Here is a 7845-nt window from a genome sequence, read left to right as displayed (position 1 = left end):
ATGTATTCATGTATGTATATATGTGTATTTATGTATATATAGGTATATATGTATATATATGTGTATATGTATGTGTATATATGTATATATAGGTGTATATATGTATATATAGGTGTATACATGTGTATACATGTGTATACATGTGTATACATGTGTATACATGTGTATACACGTGTATACATGTGTATACACGCGTATACACGTGTATACACGCGTATACACGTGTATACATGTGTATACACATGTATACATGTGTATACACGTGTATACATGTGTATACACGTGTATACATGTGTATACACGTGTATACATGTGTATACATGTGTATATATATATGTATTTGTGTATATGTGTAATCAATATTTAGCAATGATAAATAAATAATCAATAAATAGTAATAGATAAACTAGTGGTCAACATAATAAATAAGCCCTTCGAGTCCTAGTAATAATTCCTGATTAGATCGTAGGTGCAGAAGCCGAGTTGAGTATGGAAGAAACTGTTCGAGTTTATCTTGGCTGTTATGGCTCTGTATCACCTTCCAGAGGGCAGCAGGTTGAAGCCGGGATGCGTATTTTGTCATCATAGCCCCGGAGGTCCGCATTTGTATTCCGAGCTACTGCGCGATTACGTAGCCCGGCGCACTCGGGCTCGGCCGAGCGCCGAGCCATATTTCCCAACCCCGGCATTACTTTTTCATACTTCTCTGACCCACTTTGCGGCGATGACACTGGAGGAGGATTAGCTTCACTGACACTTCCTCTCATTGCCAAGTCAGCTTTTAGCCAGCTTAAGCGGCTCGCGGGAAGATAAGATACCTTAACGTTTAATAGCAAAGCTTATTTTTAACGTATTGTGCTTTCAGGGAAGTTGGCTTACATGGTCAATATGGCGTCATTAGGACCACCAGCGCCACCCAATCATTTTTCTCCCCTTCCTCCCTCTCGTGTTGAGTTAATCTGCGGGTGTTAAAATGCTACACATAAGCCCGATTTGAATACATCATGTAAAAACGATGACGTCTACAATAGAGCTTTGGGATGGCGGAAAAAGGGGGAGGCGGCGTTCTTACTATGTGATAATTAGCTAATGGCTTTTGTCTTTTTTTAAAATGGTTACCATGGACACCCGCTTTAAAACGGGTGAGCGCCAATGGAAGGAACGTTAGCACGATAACTGAGCCGTAAGCCGGAAAAATTGTTTCAATGGCAAAAAGACAATCCTATCATGTTATTGGTTGCTTCTTAGGCGCCATTTTCTTTCACTGGAAATCCCTTTTGTCTTTTGTTTGTCCTTCTGTCTTTGGGTTTTAGTATTAATGTTTTTTCTTGGGCAGAACTGGACTCTGAAGACCGGAAAAATGGACGAATACCGACTGGACAGATAATTGTCTTTCTTTCCCGGGTGTTTTTATGGCCGTAATTTGGAAATCTACAAGAAAGAAGCTTTCAGCTTGAATTAATTGAAGCGTTTGATGAGTTTCTCCTTCCTCCCTGTTTTTTTGGCAGTCTGGGAAAAACTGGGCACGCACCATTGAATTCTTTTGGCGGCAGTTATTTGACTGTCAAAGCGTACGGACTCCGTCAGCCAGCCTTTCAAAACCGTTACCGACTGTCAAAACAAATCAAGAAGATGTTTCTGCGACGGCTTTGGACTCGGGAATGTGTGTGCCAAGTATTCAAAGGAAAATATACTTTGCTTCGTTATGTGTATGTTGTATTTTTCTTGAATACTCAGGGTTGATGGAAAGCTAACTTGTAGCGAGTTTGCTTATTATGATGCGTTTAAAGAAGCTATCTTTCAATTTAAAATGGGATTTTGACAATATTTTAAGGAGGGTCGGTTAAGGAATGTGACTAAATCGCTCCCAAGTTTAAAACTTTAAATTTTTGTTTGGTTAGAAAACAGTAGTGGTTTCAAAAGGTCTTAAAAATTGAGTCTTATGTTATCTAGAGACTTTTTAAACATTATATTTGTCCCATTGCTTTTATTATCCAATCTAATTACTATTTTTTTCCCTTTCTTTTACAGCGTCCAATCCCATAGGTGGTTCTTAGCCGTGAAACTTCATCTAAGTATGAAAACTGAGAACCCCGAGTCCAATATATGACGGTAAATGTTTTAAAACCAAGTTTTACGAGACGTCTAAAGAGCGCCATGCTCCGATTTCCACCCAAAGCGACCAGTGATTTTTTTGGCGGCACTCGTTTTCCCGCATTTCTCCCAGGCTCGGAAATACAAAGCGCCTGGCAACATCCGGCGTTTTGGCGCCAACCCCAAGCCAGAGCGTTGCTAACGGGATTAGCAACTATAAATGCTCTCCACTTAGCCCCACTCAATTTAAACCTAAAGTTTTCCCTGTCCAATTGATTTATTAAGATTTTGCTACATTGCTTTATTCTTTCAAAATGACATCTCTATACGTCCAATTTTTGGATGGCAAACATTAAATGTGATCATGTTTCAATTATTGTCTTACGGTAAGAATGTTATTTCTCATCACATGATTGCTAATGTTGTTTTTCTCATTTATCTTCAAAATTTAGAAAATATTCATTTAAAAATATTTTTCACAGTAAAAAGCTTGTATGTAGCTTTAATTTTTATTATTTTTATCTAAGATAAAAATAATGAATACCAAATGGGACTACTAATTTAATTTTGGGGCATTATTTTCTCCCAATAATTATGGTTTAATTTTTAACCACAGTTTTCCATTTTGTAAGTATACAATTATTGCTAATTACCATTTAGAATATCAGTTTTTAATCTGAAACCCAACATGAATTCCCCAAATTTCTGCTTTTTTCATTCCTCAAAATGAACCAATATTTTTCAGTCATTCCCATCATACTATTTCAACCAAAAAACATGATTTTTGTCTTAAAATATGTTTCTCATTTCCCTCCATCTGACAAGTACTGCAGTTGAAGAGTTAACAACTCTGTTATTAACAATAAACAGCACGAAAAACTGGCGTGTTGAGTCTCCGGAGATGTTTTGCCATCCCAGTCAGGAAGCGTTTAAATTCCCGTTACACGACACCACCGGGACGGAAAGTCGCAGTGAAGAAAAACGGTCCAAACTGGAGCCAAGCAGTCCCTGGCGTCTCAAATGGGACCCCCAAACCGAAACCCCTCCAAGCCCTACATTGTGGAAAAACACCCGCTCTTCTTCCTCCCTAGACTGTAACGTTGTAACTCCATCCCAGAGGGTGACTAAGAAGTGGAACAGAGGACGTCGGAGTCTGACAACGTCCTAATGTTTTAACCCGTCTAGCTAGAGACGATTGACGTCAGGAATAAAATGGCATGACGGGGGCCTGAGCACAAAAGAAGCAGTGTAGTGCATGAATAATGAATATTAAAACCCCTCTCGGTATCCCAGATGGATTCATATTTACCCAGAAAAAACTAACTGCAACTATAACCAATCAACGCATTCCAATCCAAGATCCAATGCCACATCTATCCCAAAATGAAAAACTAATAGGCAGAGTATGGATTAGGTTTTTGTCGAGTCAATGATGATGACAAAGCCTATGTCCGATTATCATTATTATTATTTTGCCAATACAGATGTCATACCTATTTTTGTAGAGCAGTGAGACTAATAATGTTACCTGAAAATCATATTTTTGGGACTTTAAGGAATCTCTGCTGGTATCTCCTCGAGAAATGCATCATGAAAAACGAAGTAAGGTGCGTACATATTAAAACAAAACAATCCATTACATCAACAATGGCTGGCTCTAGAGGTGACTGTGCAGTTCCCTTAAAAAACAGTTCCAAATTAGCCAAAGCACCTTCTGTCTTTTTTGTATCAATTGCCGCAATTTCCATGGCAAAGCTCCTCCTCCACTGCAAGACTTTGTACCAAAAAGTTCAACAATGGCTGGCTCTAGAGGTGACTGTGTAGTTCCCTTCAAAAAGAGTGCCAAATTAGCCAAAGCATCTTCATACCTGGATCTCAATACCAATTAGCCTACATGAACTCCCCTCTCTGAACCTCTTGGCCAATCATCTTCAAGCCTAAGACCAACAAAATTGCTATCACAACACAGTCTAAAACTGTGCTACGTTTACATGTGTCGAATACATGTCATCTTCTATCTTCAATTTGACTTAGCCTTGGGCTACAATCTTACATATTCACCTATATATCTTCATTAGCATGAATCTGAATATGTTCATATGTTCTGTCCCCTATTAAATAAATTGAACTCAAACCCCAAACACTGAACCTCAAACCTACGACCAAAAAGATACATCTCCTACCTTTCTGCACTCTGATTGGTCACCCATGACTTAATGAAAGCTGAATGAAGCACAACTAACCAATTAAGACAATTCATCCATATTGCTTAAAGCCGCTCACATTCTCCACATTGTCCCCGAAGATCCTAAATGAGGCGTTTACCATTCCGGGAATGGACGGCATCCATCAGAAGCGAGCATTTCGCTACCCCTTTCTCCAACGCCATCGTTTTCAAAAGCGCATTAACGTCAAGATAGAACTCCGGCGGGAGTTCACGGCGGCGTAAAAAATGACGTCGCGCTTGAATGACGGCTGCCGGCGTGGAAAAACAGTTTTCTTGTCCACGCTGCAATTAGAAGAAGGAATGCTTGGGGGGCCATCGGCAATTGGAAGAAAAGCCACAAAAGCCAAATGAGAAAATGAACATTAGCAATGCATTCTAATTCAACTCGCCTGTTCACAAATATGCATCTCATTTAGAAAGATATTGACACCAGCATTTTTGCCATAATGACATAATGAAGTCTGGGAAAAATGTTCATTTATTTCAACTGCACATATGATTGAAAGTATATTCTTTTTTTAACTAGGTCTACAATGTATTGTGTGTCTTATTTAGCAAATCTTATCAATCTTGTGTAATTTTTACAATCATATCAATTGAAAAGGCTTCCAACTAACAAACAAAAAGCAGCTACGTAAACATACGTCAACAAACCAAACATACGTCAACAAACCAAATAAAAAACACCGCCAAGTCAAAATCCTCCATCATCTCCTGAAATTCAACAACCCGCTATCTCCTCTCCACGATTTATAGACCTCCCAACACCGGAAATTCTCATTCCCAGCTGACTATAATTAGATAAGAGCCATTTATTATCATTTGCCTTTCCGTGTAATGGATGCCCAACCCCCCCTTGCCATTGTGTCATTGTATAAACACACCAGAGAAGTTATCAATGTTGTCAATGAAAACAGTTCTCGTCTAGTATTCAAAGGGGGCGTGGCCTCCTCTAGAGGAATTGGAATCCATTGCTCTCTTTAAGGATTCACCTGCACCTTGATTTATGGACCTTCCGAGACAGGCTGGCGTAATTAGCCTGTATTTGTAAAGATAAATCCCTCGATCCTAGCTTAGCCCCGCCCATCCTCGCAGCCGTTACGCTCCATGACGGCGCGCGGGGGTGAAACATTGCGCTAAAGGCGCACGCCGACCCTTCCCCTGACATGTCATTTGTTACCGTCACACTGTTTTCAGGCAGAGCTAACTGTTATTTTGCACTTTCCTTGCCTTCTAATGGCCGTCGTTTCGAGACCACCGGGAGCTGCACTCCAATGTTTTTGGGGGAAATTTGTTTCCAAATGCTTGGCTATGTTGATCAAAAAGTAGAGTTAAATTGGGTAACAAAAAATAATAACAAACAAAATAAACTGACACCAGAAAATAAGTTTTACTAATTAAATTATTACGTTTGTCAGGATGCTTATTTCCATTTAATATTAGGAATTTTACAGATTTGATTTTGTGATTGGATCCCACCATATTATTGGTTAACAAATGCATTTTTTAAAATGTTTGACTTATTAGAGGCAACACGATAATAATGTTTAATAACTGTTTCAGACTTTGTTATTCTTTAGGTACAACATTTCTCCAAAGTTCAACGTGTGTTAAATATGGAAGAAAACAAGATTCTCTCGCAAAAACAAGAACGTCCAATAAGAGAGAGTAAATGCAAAGCACTTAACACGAGCGGTGAACATCGACTTGTCACACGGGAAGTGAGTGCCATCATTAATGGACGCTGTCTTGTCTTCCCGGTGAATAATGCAGCTCTGTTAATTGGCCGGGTTAAAAATGGATGAGGTTTGGTAGATAGTACTTCATGGATTTTAAAAAACAACAACAAATGCAGGCAACTTGTTAGAAAACATCACAGTTTTGGCTCATCCTCCTTATCGTCAATGTTCCAAAATACAGTCCAAACAACAGGTAACACCCAAAGTAATTAAAAATGACATTGTTAAAGATTTCATTTTTTCTAGTATTTGAAATATATTGCTTATGTCATGGTTATTTACTATTACCAATGTTTTTTGAGACTAATGCTATATTACTCTGTCCTTAGACAAAGACACCACCGGATTGTTTGTCTCGATACGAGTGACAAGATTTAATGTTGCTTGAAAGCTAGAAGAGAAAATACAAGTGTGGAAAAGATGGAACACCCACGCAAGGATGGGGGAAATAGGGATTTGACTGTTGAGGTGATTTAACCCCTGTTCTTGAGGTGTCTGCTTTTCACATAAAAGCGGGCCATAAAAACAACGGGAAGGAAAAAGTCTGGGGTCAACACCTTCACACCAGGAAACATTTGAATCAATAAGTCGGGTGTGTGTTCCAAAAATGTGTGAGAAGGCAGTGTTCTTTTTTTCAGGTGCAAATGTCAAAACTTTTGATACAGTGGTGTTTCAACATTCAAATTGGGCGTATTCTTATGCATTTTGTTGTTGTTTATTAATTGCAGGTCGGCACAGTTGTCAATTGGTCAGTGTATCTGCCTCACAGTTCTGAGATAGAGGACTCAATGCCTAGAAGGAACCTGACCTTCCAGAGTGGAGTTGGATGTTCTCCCCGTGCTCGCCCGGGTTTTCTTCAGGTATGTTGCTTTGCTAAAAAACATCAGTGTAAAGTACCTAAACTATATTAACTATCTAAAGTATCTAAACTATATACTATCTAAAATATATAAACTATATAAAGTATCTAAACTATATACTATCTAAAATATATAAACTATATAAAGTATCTAAACTATATACTATCTAAAATATATAAACTATATAAAGTATCTAAATGGACTATACCAACAAAACCATCTACACCAACAAAACCAACAACTACATCACCAACTGCACCAACTGCACCACCTGCACCACCTACACCACCTACACCAACTACAACTTGAACAAAACCATATACACCAACAAAACCAACAGCTACACCAACTAAACCAACAACTACACCAACTAAACCAACAACCACACCAACTAAACCAACAACTACACCAACTAAACCAACAACTACACAAACTAGACCAACAACAACACCAACTAAACCAACAACTACACCAACTAAACCACCTGTACCAACCACACCAACTAAACCATCTACACCAACTAAATCAACAACTACACCAACTATATCAACTAAACCATCTCCAATAACAAAACCAACAACTACACCACCTACACCAACTAACCAATATTCAGCACGATCCAACCTTTTCCGCTTCCCTTTGAAACACCTAAAAGCCTGAGTGATCCAATATATTTCAACACCCGCTTCAGCCTCAAAGCGCGGCCCATCTGCTCGCCTGTGCTCACACCGTACAAGGCCCCGGCAGGTGACGCGCAGCCCGTGATAGAGGTCACGGGGTGCCGTCCCAGTCGTTAGTAGGGCGCTCACGGCGGATGTAACGTGATCACCCGCGAGCGCTCTGGCCGCCTTCGCATCGGCAAAGTGATAATGGCGGGGTTGCCATCGTGAAAGCCAGTGGCTCACCTCCCGGGGAAGGTGCCGCC

The 7845-nt window shown here is 39.5% G+C and overlaps 1 protein-coding gene across 3 annotated transcripts in view; it reads left to right on the top strand.

The window, feature by feature from the left end:
- Positions 1 to 5896: 5896 nt before the first annotated feature.
- cox10 (cytochrome c oxidase assembly factor heme A:farnesyltransferase COX10) overlaps positions 5897 to 7845 on the top strand; it is a 30553-nt gene continuing 28604 nt past the window's right edge. For all 3 annotated transcript variants that reach the window (XM_077738617.1, XM_077738614.1, XM_077738615.1), the window contains exons 1-3: positions 5897 to 6253; positions 6390 to 6698; positions 6789 to 6920. The gene's annotated coding sequence lies outside the window, so the exon portion shown is untranslated. The remainder of the gene's footprint in view (positions 6254 to 6389; positions 6699 to 6788; positions 6921 to 7845) is intronic.

Source organism: Stigmatopora nigra, chromosome 18, assembly GCF_051989575.1.
Source record: "Stigmatopora nigra isolate UIUO_SnigA chromosome 18, RoL_Snig_1.1, whole genome shotgun sequence".
Lineage (NCBI taxonomy): Eukaryota > Metazoa > Chordata > Actinopteri > Syngnathiformes > Syngnathidae > Stigmatopora > Stigmatopora nigra.
The sequence above is the reverse complement of the archived record's forward strand: the minus strand, read 5'-3'. Positions and strand labels throughout refer to the sequence as shown.